The following is a 21904-nucleotide window of genomic DNA, read 5'->3' as shown; positions in this document are numbered from 1 at the left end:
AGCTAGATAGCAGCAACATTGTCCTAACTCCACAGATGGTGATGACGAGAGCCTTGGAGTGGGAGGAGGCCGCACACTTCTTTACCAACAGGAAATAGCAATTTTGAGCAATAAAACTAGCATTGCTCAGCTGGTGCTCAACTAGTCAACATTTACCCTGCTGTGGGTTCTTTCCAGTTGAATGGGCTTTAATGTTGCATAGACATAGTGGGTTTACTGAGCAATCGTTCATGATTGCCCTGGGTAAAACTCTATAGTGGTGAGGGTCCGTGTACCCCAGTGTTGTTGATCTCCTCTTCATTGGTTTTCTATGTTCAATCCTATTCATATATTTCATTTTATTTTAGTTGTGTTGTGGTTCCAGTAGGTAGATGACTTCCAGTAATCTTCCTTACTACTCTCTCCAAAGAGTAGAACTAGGCACATGTCCATGTAGAATGTTTGTAAAGTGATTGTTTCATTAACTGTCACGCAGCATGATCAAACAGTTTTTATATAAATGTAACATCAGTGTGCAACTTGAGACGGTTAATCTGGCCATGCAATTATAATTTCCAGTAATCTGTTTTTCATGAAAAAACAAAATAAAACTGGAAAAGCAAAAACAAATTGCCAGTTCAAATGTTTGGATTTTCATTATTCTAGTGAGTAGAGGAGGGGCAGTGGGGTATTGATGTTGTCCTGCAATGGGGTATAACTGAACACTGGAGACCCGTGACTAAGTCATGGACTGAAGCTGACTACTGGAGACCCGTGACTAAGTCATGGACTAAAGCTGACTACTGGAGGCCTGTGGCTAAGTCATGGACTGATGCTTACTACTGGAGACCCGTGGCTAAGTCATGGATTGAAGCTGACTACTGGAGACCTGTGACTAAGTCATGGACTGAAGATGACTACCGGAGACCTGTGATTAAGTCATGGACTAAAGCTGACTACTGGAGACCCGTGACTAAGTCATGGATGGAAGCTGGCTACTGGAGACCTGTGACTAAGGCATGGACTGAAGCTGACTACCGGAGACCTGTGGCTAAGTCATGGACTGAAGCTTACTACTGGAGACCCGTGGCTAAGTCATGGACTAAAGCTGACTACTGGAGACCCGTGACTAAGTCATGGATTGAAGCTGACTACTGGAGACCTGTGATTAAGTCATGGACTGAAGCTGACTACTGGAGACCCGTGACTAAGTCATGGACTGAAGCTGACTACCGAAGATCTCTGGCTAAGTCATGGACTGAAGCTTACTACTGGAGACCTGTGACTAAGTCATTGACTGAAACTGACCACTGGAGACCCGTGGCTAAGTCAGGGACTGAATCTGACTACTGGAGACCAGTGACTAAGTCATGGACTAAAGCTGACTACTGGAGGCCTGTGACTCAGGCCACATACACACATCAGACCATAGTCTTTTGAAAATGAAAGATCACAGACCAATCTTACCACCCTTCATGTAGTATGAGAGCCATACCTTCACAGTCTTTTCTATGGAGCTGAACTCCCCATCAGCAAAAAATCTTTGCAAGATGCTGCACACACAGATGCTGTACAGACACAAAAGATCAGTAGCTGCAAAAGATCTGTTCCTGCCAAAGATCCGTTCCTGCAAATTGCATTCATAGTCTATGAGATCTGCAGATCAACATACACACCTTGTTTAACTGACATTCATCTGCAGATCAGACAATCATCTGCAGATCTGAAAATCCATCCTGGTGGATCTGATCTGCAGATGAATGTCTGTTAAACCAGGTGTGTATGATGATCTGCAGATCTCATAGACTATGAATGCATTTTGCAGGAACGGATCTTTGGCAGGAACAGATCTTTTGCAGATAATTATCTTTTGAATGTCTACAGCATCTTTGTGTGCAGCATCTTGCAAAGATTTCTGTCTGATGGGGAGTTCAGCTCCATAGAATAGACTGTGTAGAGTATGGCTCTCATACTACATGGAAGGGGGTAAAATTGGTCTGTGATCTTTCATTTTCATAAGACTATGGTCTGATGTGTGTATGAGCCTTAAGTCATGGACTGAAGCTCACTACTGGAGACCTGTGACTCAGGCCACATACACACATCAGACCATAGTCTTTTGAAAATGAAAGATCACAGACCAATCTTACCACCCTTCATGTAGTATGAGAGCCATACTCTACACAGTCTTTTCTATGGAGCTGAACTCCCCATCAGAAAAAAAAAATCTTTGCAGGATGCTGCACACACAGATGCTGTACAGACACAAAAGATCAGTATCTGCAAAAGATCTGTTCCTGCCAAAGATCCGTTCCTGCAAATTGCATTCTGAAGGTGCGTACACACATGCGACTATAGTCGTTTGTAACGATCGTTCCCCGATCTTTACCAACGACGATCGTTACAAAAAACGAACCACCGACTATTAAGTCTAACGACGAACGAGCCAAATCGCTACAAAAGAAAGTTCTGTCTCGGCGGATTTTAACCAACGACGATCGTTTGCAAAAGTAGTACATCGTTGGAAACGATCGTTTGTACCAGGCTGGACATGCGCATTTCACTTTTTCTCCAGGGAACTTTACAATTTTATGCGCAGGCGCATTAAGTGCTTTTACGTGGTGTAACGTTCGTTCTAACGATGTGATCGTTACACACTTTTTAGAACTAACTTTACTCCGGTTGTTCTTTCGTCAATTAAAAGATCGTTCGTCGTTAACAACGAACGATCGTTGTCGCATGTGTGTACGTAGCAATAGTCTACGAGATCTGCAGATCATCATACACACCTTGTTTAACTGACATTCATCTGCAGATCAGACCATCATCTGCAGATCTGAAAATCCATCCTGGTGGATCTGATCTGCAGATGAAGTCTGCTAAACAAGGTGTGTATGATGATCTGCAGATCTCATAGACTATGAATGCATTTTGCAGGAATGGATTTTTTGCAGGAACAGATCTTTTGCAGATAATGATCTTTTGAATGTGTACAGCATCTTTGTGTGCAGCATCTTGCAAAGATTTCTGTCTGATGGGGAGTTCAGCTCCATAGAATAGACTGTGTAGAGTATGGCTCTCATACTACATGAAGGGTGGTAAGATTGGTCTGTGATCTTTCATTTTCAAAAGACTATGGTCTGATGTGTGTATGAGCCTTCAGTCATGGACTGAAGCCGACTACTGGAGGCCTGTGGCTAAGACACTGGACATGTTCTTACACTTTTTTCTTTTTGGCAGGACATTTCAGACCACGTTGGAGTGGTTTTCCTAAAGGCTGTGGAATGTATAGCTCATGTTTTGTTTCTGTGTGCACATTGCGGTTCCCACCTTTAAAGGGATACTGTAGGGGGGTCGGGGGAAAATGAGTTGAAGTTACCCGGAGCTTCTAATGGCCCCCTGCAGACATCCTGTGCCCACGCAGCCACTCACTGATGCTCTGGCCCCGCCTCCGGTTCACTTCTGGAATTTCTGACTTTAAAGTCAGAAAACCACTGCGCCTGTGCTGCCGTGTCCTCGCTTCCCCTGATGTCACCAGGAGCACACGGCGCAGACACAGACCATACTGGGCCTGCGCAGTACACCCCTGGTGACATCAGCGGGAGTGAGGACACGGCAATGCAGGCGCAGTGGTTTTCTGACTTTAAAGTCAGAAATTCCAAAAGTGAACCGGAGGCGGGGCCAGAGCATCAGTGAGTGGCTGCGTGGGCACAGGATGTCTGCGGGGGACCGTTAGAAGCCCCGGGTAAGTTCAACTCATTTTCCCCCAACCCCCCTACAGTATTCCTTTAACTCCACTTCTATATTTGCTTCTTATATTCTACTCTATGTGTGCTTTCTGGTCTCATTCATGATGGAGTAATTATTTCATCTGCAATCCTGAAGTTCAACTGTAAATTGAAAAACAAAGCCATGTGAGAGAGGAGGACACAGACCTGCCAGCTACAGGGATAAAAAGGAGACGAGGTTAATGATGTTTAGAAAGTAGAGAGAGAAGACTTCTAGCTGCAGGGCTTAATTAGTAATAAGATCCAGAATAAGGAAGTGTGACTAAGCGCGGGATGTTTAATAAACACGCAGCTCCACTCTCCATGTTTACATTATCAGACGACGGTCGCACTGTGCCTCTGTGACATTCCCGACACAACTGGGCCACTTTAACCTGAGGAACGCTAATCCTTCATTAATGTTGTTTTAATAGAAGTGCTCAATAGTTTTGTAAACGTTTAAATGACAGATTGACAGATGTGGCTTTCATGCCATAATCCCGGCTGCAGGCAGCAATGGGCTGTGCGCATGCAGTGCAGGCTCTGTCTTTCTTCAGAAATTCCCCGATACACTCCTGTCACCAGCGTCACCACCTGAAACATGCTACGTTTCATCACAGTAACCATTTTCTTCTTCCAGTCTTAAGCTATGTACTCACCTCACGATGCAGGGAGATGGATCCAGCAACATCTCCCTGATGACGAACGCTCCGCCTACCCATCATCCGGTCGGCAGGTATGTGCTATGTTTCACGATGGGCGTGACAAGACTTTAAGCGATTTGCGCGGGAGTCCTTGGGGATCTTAAAGCGGATCCGAGAGGAAAAACTAACTCTAACAAGTAACTTGTCTATATATCATATCTAAAGTTTATGATTATTTATTCCTGTGATACGGGAGCGGCCATGTTCTGTTTGTCACATTACCTACAGGAAAGCTGATAGCATCTCCAGCCCTCAGCCTGTGACAAATTCACTCCCTTTCCCCCTCCCTCCTCCCCTCTGCCTCTGAAATCTCTAGCTAGTAACCTCCTCCTCCTCCTGCCCAGACTGAGCTCCCATAAGCCTTTGCTACAGTGCCAAGGCACAAAAGGAGCTGTGGGCGATGCTTGTTTAGTTTATAACGATTTAGATTATTAAAACAAACAAAAGTATTTGGCTTGAGGAATGCCCTATAAACTATATGAAAGGAACGCAATTATGCAATGAGTAAAAGTTTATCTCGGATCCACTTTAAAGATCTGATCCGCCGTGAGGGTCGTTATCGCTGTGTGACGCGTAGTAACTTTTGTGTGATTGTGCGCCTGTCTCCACACTGTGAGATCGCGTATACAACTGCTCATCGCTCAAAAAAAAAAATCGCCAGGTGGGTACAGCCCCTTACAGAACAACTGAAGTGAGAGGAATATGGAGGCTGCCATATTTATTTCCTTTTAAACAATACCAGTTGCCTGCCATACTGCTGATCTTTCACGCAACATTAGCATCTGAATCACACACCTGAAACAAGCATGCAGCTAATCCAGTCAGACTTCAGTCAGGGCAACTGATCTGCATGCTTGTTCGGGGTCTATGGCTAAGCCTATGAAAGGCAATGGTTCAGCAGAAAAGCCAGGCAATGTGCATTGTTTAAAATGAAATAAATATGTATGCCCGATAGCATCCCGGCATTCCTACTCCCTACCCCCCTCCCTTCCCGCAAAACCACTTTAAAGGATACCCGAGGTGACATGTGACATGAGATAGACATGTGTGTGCAGTGCCAAGCACACTAATACCTATGCTGTGTTGCTTTTTTCTTTCTCTGCCTGAAAGGTTTAAAAATCCCTCACTGATAAGGAAATACAGCCATATAAGACACTTTCCTAGCAAAACATGGCTTCTGAGAGCAGAAAAAAAGATAAAGGGGGTCAATAGTTCATAGATTTGACATACTTCAAAAAATTTGCCACTGAGCAGAAACAATGAAACAGTAAAAACTTAAAAAGTAAATTTAAATATAAAATCTGTGGGATATCTAAAAAAGTCATTTTTTTTTAGAAGAAAGAGGTTAGATGCAATTGTTTATCACATCAGTTCATTTTCACCTCCGGTGTCCTTCAAAGCGCAGCTCCAGTCATAATTGTGTAGGGCTTATCTTTATCTATGTTGAGGCTATTTCAGTTGTCAGTTTTCAGTTGTCCGTGTTAAAGGAGCACTATAGCGAAAAAAGTAAGCAGTTAAAACCTGACAGAACCGACAGGTTTTGCATTAGTCCATTTCATCATGGGGGATTCTCGGGGTTTTTTCTTTGTTTTAAAAGGCATTTCCTGAATGGCAAATAAATCACAGGCCCTGCCTTTCAAAGGGGCTTTATGTAGTATACATGCATCATTTCTAGATAACAGCCAGCTAGGTCCTCAGCCAGGGGCCAGGTAGCCATTGCTCCATGAAGGACCCCAGCTTCCTAGGGTGCTTCTTGCCCTCTTCTGTGTGTAGCTCATTGCTCTTGCATTGCACAACTGAAGACAATACCTCTCCTTTAACATACCACAGGATTCCCCTCATTCCCAGCTCCCTGAGAATAATAAGGCTGCAGTAATCACTGATTGAATTATGCATTATTTGTAGAGGAAATCATTCTGCAGCGTGCCGTAATTAGGCTTTATTGCCAACTACGATTAAAGGTCCTCAAAACAAATGAAGGTTGGCGTCTCTTTCAAATATTTCTGGATCAGCTCACAGGAGAAAACATTCAAATATACTCCGAGCACTCTACAGGGATCGGCAATTAAACCTCTCCGTAGGAATGCAAAACTTGAAGCAGAATTATGTATCCACTCTGCTCTCAGTGATTAGCCGTACTATTGTAAGCTCTAACAGCACAATCCTGTTATCATAAAGTGTCTGAATGGCTACATTATTTTCTTTTTAATCCTACTGGAGGCCGCAGTCAATGCTCCTTGCTGTCAGTAAAATTTTCCTTTGCTACATGGACAGCAGAACAAACAGAGCAGGAATCTTATCTTGGTGCCTGATGGGGAACAGGAAAAAAGGGCGCATATGGCTAATGGAGTAAAAGGGCGCACCATACGCTCCAATTCAAAATATCGGCTATTGGGCGCTAAAGAAGAAATTAGGGCGCCTGTATAATAGTGGTTGCCGGAACCGTGTAATGAAAATTTTTGGCTTACAAAATAAGTTTTGTAACAGATATCGTTTAGAAATTCATTTTGACTATCGGTTTGACTTATTTTAGTGTTTTAAAATTCGTTTTTAGTTGTGCAATGCATAAATTATTGTTTTGAAGCTTATCTTACAAACCTATCGCTTTTTGGATTAACCTTGTTTTCGGAATTACAATGCATAAATTATAGTTTTCACATTTATAATCTAATATATATTTTTTTCTATTAATGTTATTGTAAGATTTTTTTACGCATACATTATTGTTAGGCTATTTATTCTATTACAAATATATAGCTTTTTGATTTTTTTTATATTACTATTATTTTAAGATTTTTAATGCATACGTTATTGTTAGGCTTTTTATACTATTAGAAATATATATTCATGTTATTTGCAGCAAAGTAGGTGGATTTTTAGGGTTAGGCACCACCACTGGGGTCTTAGGGTTAGGCACCACCACTGGGGTCTTAGGGTTAGGCACCACCACTGGGGTCTTAGGGTTAGGCACCACCACTGGGGTCTTAGGGTTAGGCACCACCACTAGGGTCTTAGGGTTAGGCACCACCACTAGGGTCTTAGGGTTAGGCACCACCACTGGGGTCTTAGGGTTAGGCACCACCACTGGGGTCTTAGGGTTAGGCACCACCACTGGGGTCTTAGGGTTAGGCACCACCACTGGGGTCTTAGGGTTAGGCACCACCACTGGGGTCTTAGGGTTGGGCACCACCAGTGGTGTCTTAGGGTTTGGCACCACCAGAGGGGATCTAAGGGTTAGGAATAGGTAGAGGAAGGGTTCTGTGTGAGAGTAGGGTTAGGTTCAGTTGTAGTAAAATGTTGGTAATTTTTAATAATGTTTTACTATAGTTATTATGAATGTACTTAATTTTTTTTTCATTGTTATAAACAATATTTTCAGATTTGATTACATGAAGAAATATTAAAGGGAAGGTTCAAGCAAAAAAAAAAAAATGAGTTTCACTTACCTGGGGCTTCTACCAGCCCCATGTAGCCATCCTGTGCCCTCGTAGTCACTCACTGCTGCTCCAGTCCCCCGCTGGCAGCTTTCTGACCTCGGAGGTCAGGGCCACATTGCATACATTTTTACACATTCCCGCTGGTGCAGGAACATTACCACATACATTTTTACGCGTTAGTGGTGCAACGCGTACATTTTTGTTCCTGCACTAGCTGGAATGCGTAAAAATGTATGCAATGTGGCCCTGACCTCCGAGGTCAGAAAGCTGCCAGCGGGGGACTGGAGCAGCAGTGAGTGACTACGAGGGCACAGGATGGCTACATGGGGCTGGTAGAAGCCCCAGGTAAGTGAAACTCATTTTTTTTTTTTTTGCTTGGACCTTCCCTTTAAATGAAGGTTATAGACAATATTATACAATTACGATCATACATATACTACGGTATATTATTGTTTTCCGTATTATAAACAATATTTTCAGTTTCTTTATTACAAGGAGAAATTATAAAAGGAGGTTATAGACAATATTATACATATACACAATTATTACAATGAATATATTAAATATTATCGGTTTCAGTGTTCTAAACGATATTTTCAGATTTTTATTACAAGTAGAAACGATAAAATATGATTATAGACGATATCATTAAATTTCGCCTACACCTTGCACCCTTTTTTCCAGGTGCCCTATTTATGTATGTAACAGTTGCACTGATTCTATACAACATTAGTCTCCTCCACCCCCCATCTCAGTACTGCTTCATCTGGATCAAAAGAAGTTTAAATAACAACTATCAAAAAAACTGTCTTTCTGTAAAACCCACATAGCTATAGAGCTTTTAGCCAGCAACACTAGAAAAGTTTTCAGAGGTCTCTCATCACAGCCTGTGTGGGGAAAAAAAGCATTGTTTATCAGCTGTTTGCAAAAAGTTGTGTCGACATCAGGGGGGTGGGCAGGCAGAGCTGAACTGTAACCTGACTGTAAACTGTTTACTTTACACTGTGAGACAGAGAGAGAGAGAGACAGGAGCACACAGACAGCTGATGATTATGTACACACATTTGAAGCTATACTTATGCTTTCTATCATTCTGAACAAATTCCAGTCACAGTAATACAGCCAGTGAAGATTTGTTTCTGTATGCTGGATGTGCTGGACACAGTCCTCCATAGTAATGCCCACAGTGAAAAATGTTCTCTATAAATGTCATTTTTTTTCACATAAAACATGAAAAGATGAAAAAAACCCTTAGTATTGCTGTTTGCTAATAATTACTGGAAATATAGGTGGCATTTAGAATTTTAGTTACTTTGATAGCTGTCCTTTAAGCGGACCTAAACTCAGAACTTCCTCCCTGCTCTAAAAGATAAGCAATAGCATAATAACCTTTTAAAGAAAAACATTCTTTTGTAAAATCTTACAGAACTCCTGCAATAAATCTGCAACGTGTCTACTTCCTGCTTTCATGGAAGAAGAGAAAGGGTTATCCTGCTGTGTTTACATGTTAGCTGTGTCTGCCGAGACTGACAGATTTCTGTGCTGACATGGCTGAGAGCTCAAATTACACTTGCGATTATTTCGAAGATGATGGGGAATTAGGCTCCTCTCTCTAAATATACACAGGGTGGATATTTCTGTGTTTTCCTTGTGACCAGTGCAATAGTTCCGGTCCACTTTAACATGAACATGTAATAACTGTTTCCAGAACTGTAACGTGGGAAGAACTATGTTTTATATCTGGCTGACATTAGGCAGGTAGGATAAATATACGAGCAAAAAGGAGTCTGGAGACAGGTTCTTATTGTATGCAATGCCAGACTGTAATGATAAGAATCTGTTGCGTTGCAGTGCTGACCACAAAGAGTTAATCTGTTAGCATTACTGGGAAGAGCTGGACAGTGAAGGCTGGCGAACACCCACTTTGCTGTCATATCCTTGCTTCTAGAGGCATCTCTGGGTCATATGACTGACTGTCCCAAATGGAATTTCTCTGGAATGGCTGCATCAATTATGAAAATTATGTGAGTATTGTCAAAGTCCCTTATTTCCATTGTTATACTAACAATGAAAAATCTGCGGGAGTGAACTCTAATTAGAAATGTGTTGATTATATACTCTGGCAAATGTTACTATACCCGTGTAGTTAGTTATCTTTACTGTTAATACCTAGGGCCTACAGTAAATGCCTAATTTCCCCTTTTGTTGATATATATCATAATTTGTATCAATTGGCAGGTTTATAAGCATAAGCTTCATTATCAGGGTGTTTATTAATATGCCTCTCCCTCCCAGCATGGACAGCACACAGCAGCCTAGGAGGTAGATGCAGCCAGGAGTGTAATGCTGGGAATACACGGTTCGTTTCTGCCATGCGTTCATGCTATCGATCGTTTTTGCAGTCGATTCTCTTATCTTCCGCTCGTTTTTCTTATCTTTTTCATTCACTTTTATTAGAAATCGAGCAGCAAAAGAATCGAAAGGGAGATCGGACATGTCGGAAATTATCTATCGAACCATCTAATCAGCTAAAAAACAAACTGTGTATTCCCAGCATAACATCACAAGCAGCCAGTCAGTCAGGAGTATTGTATACACATCTCCCTGACAGCAAGTTATATTACAGGCTACCTGTTACCTCTTCAGATCAGCCTCCTTACACTCTCCTGCATGCTGTGACGCAGTGAAGTATATTTTTGAGCTGTGTGAGGAATGAAGGATGATTTTTTTTAAGCAGAGAGAGAGGGAGAGAGAACTGGGTGAATAAATAAAGTGCCCCTCGCACTAGTGGTAATGTGTACCCTACTATAAAGTATTCAAATACAAGTAGTCTTCATTGATAGTGTTTCTTTAAGAGACCTTTTTACTAACTATTTGTGCTTTTATTTAGCACTGGCATTTTTCCAAGCACTTTACTGAGTAAACTAAATAATTCACGTCACACTGAAAGGGGTGGCCTCTGCGTACACTCCAGGTGGATCCGAGAACCGCTTTTACGCAAAGTAAGTCCACTGATTGGCCGGTTGCCACAGACAAAATAAACTTTATTAAACTCTCCAGAACTTAATAGAGCTGCTTTTCCTGATCATAATTCTACTATTGTCCACCCTGTCGCCTGATTAACATGCCTTTATCCTGCAGCAAACAAGGCAGCATTAAGTAGAGAACCATTATAAAGAGAAGAGCAAATATTTGCCCTTGGGAAATTGTGTGATTATGACACTGTTTCTCCTCAGTCATTGATAACTACGCCACCGACATGAGTGCAGAGCACTTATTTGTGTAGTGATGGGAGTCTGCTATAGGTGTTCGCTCCATTTCATCTGTGTACTTTACCATGAATAATATTTGATGAATGTAATAAGCTGGCACAGAGTTACTCAAGGACAATACAACTCCCAGATTATACTGATTCTCTACGGTTGTTTTTTTTTCATTTTACATCTAGAACGCTAGAACTTGGGTTGATTCACAAATCAATTCCTGAGATAAATAGATAAGGAGAGATAATTACTGTATATTCTGGCGTATAAGACTACTTTTTAACCCTTGAAAATCTTCGGAGAAGTTAGAGGTCGTCTTATACGCCGGGCGACATTGATGCCGGGTGATACGCACTATTCTGTTACCGACTCTCAGATCTCGCTGCTGAGGACTGTAGTGAAACAGCGCAGGTGCACTTGTGCGAGATCTGAGATGCAGAGGAGGAGGTGAAGAGCATACGAGGCTGGGCCAGAAGTGTGAAAGAGGCGTGTTTTATGGGCACAGCACAATCTATTCTTCCATAACGCTCTGATAAACAGAGACAGGGAGAGACGACCAATCCACTTAGGGAGAGGGAGAGTTGACAAATCCAACCAGTCAATCCCCTGTATACTGTTATATACTGGGTACCACATACAGTACAGCACCAGTATCTGTTCATACATAGCACCAGTATATTATGTTTTTTTCGTTTTTATTTAGAAGAGGGATAGTCTTATACGGCGAGTATATCCCACACTTTGTATTTTAACTGGAAAAGTTGGGGGGTCGTCTTATACGCTGGAATATACGGTAATGAGATGGACAGATAAGGGGTTGATTCACAAAGCTCTTTTAAAGCGGTTGTTTGAACAACTTGTTCTTTGCACATCAGTTTGAATGGCAATCAGGCAAAAATCAGACGTGTGTACGAGTGAATGCACTAGATAAACAAACTAAACAAATAAGGGTCCTTATTCAATTAACTTTTCCTCCTGAGTTTTCTCCTAGCTGATCATGTTTCATCTGCTGTTAAATATAACTTTTCAGCTCTCTGCAGCTGAAGAAGTACCAAAATGTTGGTAAAAAAAGTACTGTCAAAAGTATTTTCTTGCTTGCTGGTGGTATAAGAGGCATTCTATCGATAAGGTGTGAAAACTTGGGAGAAAAAGGTACCATTTTTTTTTGGGGGGGGGACTATAAGACTCCCTTTTTCTTTCCGTTCTGTTGCTGGCACTGACACATAGAGCTGACTCAGGACTGTCCAGCTCCGTGCTCTCTGTGTGCCCAAGGCTTGGGGGCACAGGCATAGCTAATCCAACTTTCAGAGTGCACACTTACAAGCACAGCGTGCTTTCTGGTAGTCACGCCGCATCCACCTGCAATCATTGCCTGCAAACAATGACAGTAACTATCAGCTGGCACTGCAAAACATTGCAACAAGAGGAGTAAAAGGGACCGCAGACTAACTCCATTCTGTACACTTCCAGGGGGAGAAGGTCCATAGGAGCGCATGTATTAGTATGCTGCCAGTGAGCTAGGTGCATAGTGACCCGAATTAAGTCTCACCCTACTGTCGCTCAAACTCCCGGCAGAGTTAAATACTATTCCCCCTCCAAGTTGTCACAACAAGGAGGGAGATGTCATTCAAGGTCGGAACCTTTAATTACCCTTATGCACCCGCGCACTATAGCATTGCTGCTATAGCGGCGTCTAGTTTTGGGGCTCAGCATGGTTCGCTGAAACAACCTGCTTTGCCATAAGACGCCCCTACACCAGGCTTAGTATATACTTTTCCCCCCTGATTTGTGTCCTCTAAACCTAGATCAGTCTTATAGTCTGAAAAATAGGGTATATTGGTATATTGAATAGGGGCCAAGGAGAGATAATTCATAAAAAAAAAAAACAGATATGGATTCTTATTCAATTCACTTTTTCACTTCAGATTTCTCCTAGGTGATATGACTTTGGCTCATATGCAATTCATTTTTTCTACTGTGTTTTCTTGTAGGAGTCAATTTATTATCTTCATTTTAAAATTACTTTTCAGCATTTTGCAATTGAAAAAGTACCAAAAATTAAGTAAAAAAGTACTATCAAAATTATTATTAATTTGAACATTTTCTTGCTTGCTTGTGGTTTGAAAGGTAATTTATTGATAAGGTGTAAAAATATCATCTGTGGAATCATTGCAATGAATCATTGCAAGCAGGCAGAGCAGCGGCGATTCAATGGATGGGGAGAGCGGCTCCAGCTTGTCATTACGCAGCAGTGTCCACGCTGCACTGAGAGCTGCCTCCCCGAATGCCTGCAGGGCACAAGGAGAGTGCAGGGACATTCCTCTACTGTCGACGCCGGAGGAATAGTGGTTAGATGCATGAGCGTTCACAGGGATATGGCAGTTGGGGGACAAGCAAAAAAAAAAAAAAAAAAAAAAAAAAAAAAAGCTGTTATTTGCAACACCTGACCAGGTTACCCCTATAAAGGTGTTACAACGCAAGTGTGGGCACTGACGTATATAGCATACAGTGACATTTGAATGTTTAAAGGACCATAATAGAAATTAAAATAAATGACACAGGGAATCTTCAGTATGCTTGGTGTAACTAACTAACTTGATGTTGAAAATTAAATGTTGTCCTTTAATGGTTTGACTGATATGTGGATACACACACACACACACACACACACACACACACACACACACACACACACACACACCTGGTAAGTAAAGTGTGAGATCATTTTTATTAGAATAACTGCAGTGTGGATGAGGGCTGCATCTGTTTGAAGCCCCACCTGATCCTCTGGCCATTTCATAAGTCAGTTTATATTATATCACACAGGGTCAGTCATGCCAGGTTCTGCCTGGAGAGTGGCTTGCTGATTGACAGGTCTGTGCTGACCGAGGGGGTTACAGGGATCAGGTGGGATTATCTTCCATAGTTTCATTTACCCGCGTGTTTATTTTCCTTCAAGCCCTTTTTAAAGGTCTACTCTTGCCAAATTGTGGCTACAGTGAAATACTTTCAGTTTTCAAAGGTGTAACATTGACCAAAAATTATTTTTCTGTGAGTTTCTGTTTGCTTTTGCATTCTATTTTGTATCCCGGAGTAGCTGTCTGTATATAAGAAGATCTGCATATACGAAGGACTGTCCATAGTGGGCTGCACAGTGGCGTAGTGGTAAAGGGGGCCGTACACCTAACGATTTTCCCGCCGATATACAGCAGATTCGATCACTGTGATCGAATCTGCTGTGAAATCGTCGTGCAAAAGCTGACGGGCTGAACTTCCTGTCCCAGCAGGAAGTTTAAACAGTAGAGCGCCCTCTACGGTTTAATCTTCCCCTGGACAGGAAGTTCAGTGAAGCAAGCCCGCCGGACCGGAGACCAGTGCGGAGAAGAAGACAGTGGAGACCGGGGGAGTCGCGCCAGCCAGATCAGGTAATGTATAGCTGGCGGGCAGGCGGCAGCTCCACAGATTGTGATCGGTTTCATGCTGAAATCGATTCACAATCTGTTTGCAGTAAAGGCAGCCATACGATCCCTCTCTGATCAGATTCGATCAGAGAGGGATCTATCTGTTGGTCGAATCTGATGGCAAATCGACCAGTGTATGGCTACCTTTAGACTCTAGTACCTCCTTTCACCCGGAACTCCTGTGGATTTTGTTTATTTTGTTGGGAAGCACCATTATTAGAGGTTTTTTCCCCCATTTTATACTTATCAAGGTTATTTTTTTCTTGATAGGGCGACATCATTTTTTTTCTGCATACCTTGCCGAGACAGTAGTTTGGTTAGACAGCACACCAAGAGTTTCCATAGGTGATGTGCCTGGCTCCTGGAACGTCAGCACTTCAGTTCCAAAGTTATCCAGAAGTCAATAGTAGCCGGCACCATCTAGTTACAAGCTCTTTTTATTAGTAAAAAAGACACATGATATAATAAGATAGCAGTAGCGACGTTTCGGAGGAATACGTCCTCCTTTCTCAAGCTTCTATCAGTGTCTGCACAAAACACTATATCACATATTCCTTATATATCCTCAACATTGGAGAATTAACCAATCGCATGTATGCGCCAAAATATGGCGACCAATCCCCACCTGTCTCAACTGCGGACCTTGTGGGGAACTTCCTCTTAATATGCATATACACATGCGCACAAATGAACATCCTATTCCATGCGACGGGGCGGTGGCGATAACCACAAGAGCCCGGCAAGCCTCACAGACGCCGACCAGTCACAGTGTGTCAGTTGATGACATCACCCATAGGACACACCCCTCATGTGGCGGACCTAGTGGGGAACTGACTCACTCGCGGCAATCGCCGCCCCCTGGTCTGACGTGCAGCCCCACGTGTGCAAAGATGTCACTTGCTCACGTGGTGGCTAGTGTGCGTATCCGCGCTCTGGGCACGCCTTCCGCCCCGTCACATGGCAACAGAGCGGACCTCTGCCTAGCAACCAATATACAAACATAACGAAACATGTTCACATAAGGGCACATAGCGGACCCACCAGGTCAATACATCCGCCAGGAGGACACAACAAGAGAACCCAAAGAGAAGCACATTATACTCGTTTATATTAACACTGACATATCATAATCCCTATTGAGACCCTTGGGTTCCAAAGTGTCAAGTCTACGAATCCATACTGCCTCTCGATACAATAACTTTTTAATCCTATTGCCCCCTCTTCTAGCTGGTTTAACTTGTTCTAAAACCTGAAATCTCAACTGATTGACAGAATGTCTGGCATGAGCAAAATGTTGCGGGACTGTTAATTCTAAAGCAGGTTTCCTGATGGTACTCTTATGTGCTGACAGTCTGTCTTTAACCCTCTGTGTGGTCTGCCCAATGTACAACAAGCCACATGGGCACTTAAGGGCATAAATTACATACCTAGAATTGCAGTCGTAATGACCATTAATAAAATATTTCTTGCCACTATAAGGATGTGTGACATAACTGCCCCTAATCACACTGTTACAATGTACACATCCCAAACAAGGGTATGTGCCATTGGGTCTAGTGGATCTGCATTTCTCCAATTTTTGGGAGCCCAAGTCTGCATGTACCAGCTTATCTTTAAGTGTTGGTGCTCTCCGATAGGACATCAAGGGTAAGTTCTGAAATTCTCCAATCTGTGGAAAACTATCCCTCAAAAAATGCCAGTTATTCCTCAAAATCCTCGCTATGTCAGTACTAAAAACATTAAACTGACTGACGAATGGAATTCTCAACGAGTAAAGCGTATAGTGGATGACGAAGAGTTATGCAGAGATAGGCTTGATGAGATGCAGATTAAATTTCAGAAAAGACACTATCCAGGGACAGTGTTAGAGAGGGCCAGACAGGACGTAGAGAGGGCAGATAGGTCGGACAGGGTCAGCCGCAGGAGGGGGCACAATAAGAGAATTCCATTCGTCAGTCAGTTTAATGTTTTTAGTACTGACATAGCGAGGATTTTGAGGAATAACTGGCATTTTTTGAGGGATAGTTTTCCACAGATTGGAGAATTTCAGAACTTACCCTTGATGTCCTATAGGAGAGCACCAACACTTAAAGATAAGCTGGTACATGCAGACTTGGGCTCCCAAAAATTGGAGAAATGCAGATCCACTAGACCCAATGGCACATACCCTTGTTTGGGATGTGTACATTGTAACAGTGTGATTAGGGGCAGTTATGTCACACATCCTTATAGTGGCAAGAAATATTTTATTAATGGTCATTACGACTGCAATTCTAGGTATGTAATTTATGCCCTTAAGTGCCCATGTGGCTTGTTGTACATTGGGCAGACCACACAGAGGGTTAAAGACAGACTGTCAGCACATAAGAGTACCATCAGGAAACCTGCTTTAGAATTAACAGTCCCGCAACATTTTGCTCATGCCAGACATTCTGTCAATCAGTTGAGATTTCAGGTTTTAGAACAAGTTAAACCAGCTAGAAGAGGGGGCAATAGGATTAAAAAGTTATTGTATCGAGAGGCAGTATGGATTCGTAGACTTGACACTTTGGAACCCAAGGGTCTCAATAGGGATTATGATATGTCAGTGTTAATATAAACGAGTATAATGTGCTTCTCTTTGGGTTCTCTTGTTGTGTCCTCCTGGCGGATGTATTGACCTGGTGGGTCCGCTATGTGCCCTTATGTGAACATGTTTCGTTATGTTTGTATATTGGTTGCTAGGCAGAGGTCCGCTCTGTTGCCATGTGACGGGGCGGAAGGCGTGCCCAGAGCGCGGATACGCACACTAGCCACCACGTGAGCAAGTGACATCTTTGCACACGTGGGGCTGCACGTCAGACCAGGGGGCGGCGATTGCCGCGAGTGAGTCAGTTCCCCACTAGGTCCGCCACATGAGGGGTGTGTCCTATGGGTGATGTCATCAACTGACACACTGTGACTGGTCGGCGTCTGTGAGGCTTGCCGGGCTCTTGTGGTTATCGCCACCGCCCCGTCGCATGGAATAGGATGTTCATTTGTGCGCATGTGTATATGCATATTAAGAGGAAGTTCCCCACAAGGTCCGCAGTTGAGACAGGTGGGGATTGGTCGCCATATTTTGGCGCATACATGCGATTGGTTAATTCTCCAATGTTGAGGATATATAAGGAATATGTGATATAGTGTTTTGTGCAGACACTGATAGAAGCTTGAGAAAGGAGGACGTATTCCTCCGAAACGTCGCTACTGCTATCTTATTATATCATGTGTCTTTTTTACTAATAAAAAGAGCTTGTAACTAGATGGTGCCGGCTACTATTGACTTCTGGATAACTTTGGAACTGAAGTGCTGACGTTCCAGGAGCCAGGCACATCACCTATGGAAACTCTTGGTGTGCTGTCTAACCAAACTACTGATTGTGTATCAGCACAGGACGGGCACCCAAGCAATATAATGGAGAATCCACAGATGAACAATCTTATTTTCTCGTATACACCTGAGGACATGGCAAGGATTATTGCCCAGGTTACTACAGAAACGACATATCTTTCCACAGTAGATGATAAATCCTTAAAGAGACAACTGGAGAAAATCTCAAAAATAAGGATATCCTTGGAACTGCATGCATCCACGCTGGCGGAATATCATAAGAATAGGAGGATCCCCAGAGGTCTACGCTCCCATGTCAGTCCTCTGCTGTTTCCAGATGATACTGGATTCTGTCATACATGGTCCTTAATCTGGAACAAGGCGTCTTTTGACTCCATGACGCTGACGATTGATAGGATCATGATGGAGATACCGAAACTCGATCAGCAGATTAGCGATCTGAAGCAGAGACTGTTTGACAACACACCAACCGATGAATATGCTAAATATGTGGTGGATTTAAGTAATAGCATGGAACAACATAAAAAACAAATACAGAACATCAAAAGAGAGAAATTTCAGAGGGATGCGGCAGACTATACTACGGGATATATATATTCTTGGCAGAGGCCTATGTCTAAAAGGAGAAGAACAGTGAGGATTAAACCGAACGAATATAGACAAGGCGAACATAGAGGAGAATCAACTGATTTTTTGGCACAGACAACAACATCATCAGACAATGTGTCAAGCGAAGACACCGCCGGGGTGGCAAGCGGCGGAAATATAAAGGAGCGCCTGAGGCAACGACCCAGACAGCCCAGAGCGGGCAGCCAGAAAGCGACCCAGTCGAGACCATAGTAGTCAACATATCCTCTAAACAGTTGACCCTGTCGCAGCAAACTCTCTTGGAAAAAGGACTATCATTTGCTCCTACCAATTGGCCTAACCGAGTGGACCTAGATGTGGATTTATATAAATTTTTCAGATCCATTCGCTTGAAATATTTTTTCAGTCAGCCTCAGGAAAGGCCCTGGTTTTCAGATCGGAGAAACGAGGAAAGTCTTAGATTAGGAGACACAAATCTGTATACAAGAAGTAATTTTAATCCTCCATCATGCCAGGTCATAGACAAGTTTGTCAAGAAGGTCACAGAAGAGATAGATCAAATGTTTAACAACTCTGGGATGGGCCCTGGTTGCCGGATTAGACATAATCTCGATCAGACACAACGACAAGCACTTCAGGAACTTAGTAAAGATAAATCTATAGTTATTAAACAGGCAGATAAGGGGGGAGCAGTGGTTGTCATGGACACGGTGGACTATAAGAAGGAAATTGATCGATTATTATCGGATACCGCAACTTATAGGAAACTGCCAGGGGATCCTACGGAAGAATTTTTCAAATATATCAAAGAGACGGTTTTTCAAGCTCATCAGGAGAATATCATTGATGACAAATTGAAACAATATTTGATACAACAGGATCCCATAGTCCCCGTTTTTTACATTTGTCCAAAAATCCACAAGAATAGAACTTGCCCCCCTGGCCGCCCTATAGTAGCAGGGATTAATTCCATCTTTTCCCCTGTTGCGAGATATCTTGATCAGATATTAAGACCATATGTTATGGCAGGAAAGTCATACTTAAGAGATACCACTATGTTCTTGGAGGAAATCAAAAAGTTGCCTGAGATCCCAGAGGGTGCTTTATTGGTAACCATGGATGTTGAGTCCCTCTACACCTCCATCCCACACGATGGGGGTGTGGAGGCGGCTCAGCATATCTTAGAGTGTGCTTCAGATTTTTCTGGAGCACAGAGAATGTTTCTATGCAAATTGTTGTATATTCTATTGACCTGTAATTATTTCATGGTGGAGGATCAGTTTTATCTACAGATTAAGGGAACGGCGATGGGCTCGAACGTGGCCCCTACCTACGCGAATGTGTTCATGAATGCTTATGAAGAGACGTTTGTCTATACTAATGCAGTCTTTTTACAATATGCAATATGCTGGATGAGATACATTGATGACATATTTTGCGTGTGGGCGGGGCCACGTTCGAGCCTTATGCAATTTGTGGAACAGGTGGAGTCACAATGCCCATGTATCAAACTGACGGTACATACACATGAGCATGAGGTTAGTTACCTCGATGTGATGGTGAAAGTACAGGGTGGGAGATTTAGCACAGATATTTATGTAAAACCCACTGACACCAATTCCACTTTGTTGTATGACAGCTTTCATCCTCCTAGTACTAAATTGTCCATTCCTGGTAGCCAGTTTCAACGAGTAAAGCGTATAGTGGATGACGAAGAGTTATGCAGAGATAGGCTTGATGAGATGCAGATTAAATTTCAGAAAAGACACTATCCAGGGACAGTGTTAGAGAGGGCCAGACAGGACGTAGAGAGGGCAGATAGGTCGGACAGGGTCAGCCGCAGGAGGGGGCACAATAAGAGAATTCCATTCGTCAGTCAGTTTAATGTTTTTAGTACTGACATAGCGAGGATTTTGAGAAATAACTGGCATTTTTTGAGGGATAGTTTTCCACAGATTGGAGAATTTCAGAACTTACCCTTGATGTCCTATAGGAGAGCACCAACACTTAAAGATAAGCTGGTACATGCAGACTTGGGCTCCCAAAAATTGGAGAAATGCAGATCCACTAGACCCAATGGCACATACCCTTGTTTGGGATGTGTACATTGTAACAGTGTGATTAGGGGCAGTTATGTCACACATCCTTATAGTGGCAAGAAATATTTTATTAATGGTCATTACGACTGCAATTCTAGGTATGTAATTTATGCCCTTAAGTGCCCATGTGGCTTGTTGTACATTGGGCAGACCACACAGAGGGTTAAAGACAGACTGTCAGCACATAAGAGTACCATCAGGAAACCTGCTTTAGAATTAACAGTCCCGCAACATTTTGCTCATGCCAGACATTCTGTCAATCAGTTGAGATTTCAGGTTTTAGAACAAGTTAAACCAGCTAGAAGAGGGGGCAATAGGATTAAAAAGTTATTGTATCGAGAGGCAGTATGGATTCGTAGACTTGACACTTTGGAACCCAAGGGTCTCAATAGGGATTATGATATGTCAGTGTTAATATAAACGAGTATAATGTGCTTCTCTTTGGGTTCTCTTGTTGTGTCCTCCTGGCGGATGTATTGACCTGGTGGGTCCGCTATGTGCCCTTATGTGAACATGTTTCGTTATGTTTGTATATTGGTTGCTAGGCAGAGGTCCGCTCTGTTGCCATGTGACGGGGCGGAAGGCGTGCCCAGAGCGCGGATACGCACACTAGCCACCACGTGAGCAAGTGACATCTTTGCACACGTGGGGCTGCACGTCAGACCAGGGGGCGGCGATTGCCGCGAGTGAGTCAGTTCCCCACTAGGTCCGCCACATGAGGGGTGTGTCCTATGGGTGATGTCATCAACTGACACACTGTGACTGGTCGGCGTCTGTGAGGCTTGCCGGGCTCTTGTGGTTATCGCCACCGCCCCGTCGCATGGAATAGGATGTTCATTTGTGCGCATGTGTATATGCATATTAAGAGGAAGTTCCCCACAAGGTCCGCAGTTGAGACAGGTGGGGATTGGTCGCCATATTTTGGCGCATACATGCGATTGGTTAATTCTCCAATGTTGAGGATATATAAGGAATATGTGATATAGTGTTTTGTGCAGACACTGATAGAAGCTTGAGAAAGGAGGACGTATTCCTCCGAAACGTCGCTACTGCTATCTTATTATATCATGTGTCTTTTTTACTAATAAAAAGAGCTTGTAACTAGATGGTGCCGGCTACTATTGACTTCTGGATAACTTTGGAACTGAAGTGCTGACGTTCCAGGAGCCAGGCACATCACCTATGGAAACTCTTGGTGTGCTGTCTAACCAAACTACTGATTGTGTATCAGCA

Source organism: Hyperolius riggenbachi, chromosome 12 (assembly GCF_040937935.1).
Source record: "Hyperolius riggenbachi isolate aHypRig1 chromosome 12, aHypRig1.pri, whole genome shotgun sequence".
Taxonomy (NCBI): Eukaryota; Metazoa; Chordata; class Amphibia; order Anura; family Hyperoliidae; genus Hyperolius; species Hyperolius riggenbachi.
The sequence above is the reverse complement of the archived record's forward strand: the minus strand, read 5'-3'. Positions refer to the sequence as shown.